A 3,104-nucleotide genomic window follows, 5' to 3' on the forward strand; every position below is an offset into this window, starting at 1 on the left:
TTGAGGCACACCATTAACTATTAACAAGATGATTGGACTTCCTACTTATCATTGAAGGAGTTTGCATGTAACAATTCAATCTATATATCTATGCAATCAATACCATTCTATTCAAACTACGGTCATCATTTAAAGTTGGATATGATAGAACCTTCAAAGTTGATAAATCTAACAGCAAAGAGTTTGCTACAAAGATGGCCTAACTTCAAGCAACCATGAAGACTTACCTAAAAAAGGCTCAACAACGTTATAAGCTACTAGTGAATGAATTGAAGAAGGAACATCCTCCATTCTAAGTTAGTGACAAAGTGTGGCTTCTTAGACGCAATATAAAAACAATATGCCATGTGATAAATTGGACTACCAAAGGTTGAGACCATTTATGATTCAAAAAAAAATTAATAACGTAACTTATCGCTTAAAGTTACCTTCATCCATAAAGATTCATTTAGTCTTTCATGTTTTACTTTTGAAAAGATATAAAGAATCAAACATACTAGGTTGAAGACAACTTCCATCTCTTATGGTTAAAATAAATAATCATATTGAATTTGAGATAGAAGAGGTATTAGATTCAAGGATAAGATATAGAAGGCTTGAATATCTGGTCCATTGGCATGGATATGATATCAACAATCGCACATGGGAACTAACTTGCAACCTTATAAATGTTCAAATGAAGGTTCAAAGGTTCCATCAATGACATCTATTTAGACCAAAAGCAAAAAAATAAAGAATAGTAGCTTAAACCTGCCCATGAAGGACATTCAAAAGGAATGTTTGCAAGACAATTCTACAATGAAGATACCAAAGTTCATACTTAGTCATAAGTAGAAGGCTTAGGGTAGTATCAATGGCTACAAGGATATATGAATCATTTACCTTGTGAAAAATAACTGAAATATATAGCAAACATCATATAATAGATCTTCAGCTTCTTGCATATATATATATATATATATATATATATATATATATTAGCTTACTACAACATTGCTTCTCAAAGACCTCAAATCTAGAAGAAGAGGTGATGTCATAGACATATAACTGAAGAAGGTTCTCAAAGGTCCTAAAAGATTTTTAAAAGTTCCAAAAGATTCTAGAAAGTACTAGTACATTCTAAGAAGGCTCTTGAAGGTTCTAAGAGGTTCTAGAAGTTTTCGAAAGGTTCTAATAGATTCTAAGAAAGTTCTAAAAGGTCATAGGAGATCTTAGAAGGTTCTAAAAGGCTTTAGATGATTTAAGAAGTTATCAAAGAAAGATCTTAGGCTTACTTTGTTTTCAAGCCTCATAGAAACTTCTCAAGAAGCTTCCTAAGACCTAATATATATATAGGAGTCGAGGTTGAGGGGATCCTCAATCTCAACAATCCACTTCTGATGGTCTAATCAGGACCTTCTTACCTTGTATCTAGTTATTATTCTAATATCAAAATTAACTCCATTCTTTGATCTTGAATCCTTGTCTTGTATATGGTTCCTAATACCAATCTTCAAATGATATCCTAATTTGTCTTAAGTTGTTGTTTTAATGGCTGGAGGTTTGATTTTGACTATGTTTCATAAATGGTTGACTTTTGAGTATCAATCAAATCTATCTTATGGATTTTTTAATCCAATCATATCCTTAACTTAATCCTAGTATCAATCATGCTAATAATATATTTTTTTAATATGATTTTATTAATTTATGGTATCTACAATCTAAAAGGTAAAATTATTAACCAACCTTTAACCTACTAACTATTAAGACAAGAAAATAAACTAAGAGGCTTTTATAAAAGTCATGTTTAAATATCTTGAATTATTATTAAACTTAGATAATTAGGTATTAAATAGAAATTTATTTTTGATTTTTACCATATAATCATATTATATCACAACAATGGCAAAATCAATTGTTTGACTCAATATTTGAGGATCAAATAAACTAAGCATCAATTTTTTTTTATTTCATATTTTAATCAATGAAGAAATTGGCTAATAAGTTCAGTATCATCTAACTTGATATTAATTACAAGTTGCCTAAATTATGAAGCATATAATATTATAGGTTAAATTTTTTATCGCAAAATATAAATCTTTTGTATTGCAATACAAATTGCATCATATTCTACATATGTTAATTAATTTTGTCAAGAAAGCTTTTAAATTATCTAATAATAGATCATATTTTCTTAAAAAAGATAAAAAAATTATAATAGTATAGAATCAAAAAGTAGTATTCTAATAAATCTGACTTGTGATCCTAGAGTTGGATAACTTGGGAATTGAAGTTTAGTTGCAAATTAATGAATCCTTAAAACTTTGATCTTATACTATCAAACTTCTCAAACAAGGAAATTTTTGGTTCTTTAGTGCTTGAATGGTGTTCCACCTTAACGAAAAGGATATAATTTAGTACAGATATTGAATCAATTCCAATCATCTTTATATTTCAACTTTTTGTCATTCTTATTCTTCTTTGTAGTGGTAAATTTAGTTGATGCATCACAAGTATTAATTCTCTCAATTTTTCATATATTTATGCCATTATATTCTTTATTTTAATAAGCTTTGTTATAATAATATTTTTTTTAAAAAAAAAATCTAATATTACCCAACACAACTGAAAAAAGAACTTGAAAACAAAAAAAATATTAAAAACAATATTAGTTTAGAAGAGAATAATCGACAACTTCTAATATGTTTATGTCTTATCAAGAGAAAGAAATAATCTATTCTTTATTAAGAAAAGATAAAGTTTAGATATTGTAAGTATATTCTTGTCAATTTTTCAAGGATAAGAATTCAATGAAAGCAAATGAATAAGTGATATTTTTTCAAAGAAGTATGAAAAAATAGAAATAAGAAAGTATGTATATTTAAAGAAAATTGGAATGGCTATTGCTAAAATATAAGAAAAGTAGAAACTTCTTGAAAGTAGATTAGAAATAAGAAAAGAATAAATAAGAATGAAAAAGGCTTCAGTCTTCCCTCTATATATTCTATTCATATTATTTTAGTAATAATTATAATAAATACATGTTTTTGATAAGCTTCTATCTTATTTATAAAGAAAAAAGATGGATCTCTATGGATGTGTGTGGACTATGAAGGATTCAA

Source organism: Physcomitrium patens, chromosome 13 (assembly GCF_059467195.1).
Source record: "Physcomitrium patens ecotype Gransden chromosome 13, ASM5946719v1, whole genome shotgun sequence".
In the NCBI taxonomy this organism is placed as follows: domain Eukaryota; kingdom Viridiplantae; phylum Streptophyta; class Bryopsida; order Funariales; family Funariaceae; genus Physcomitrium; species Physcomitrium patens.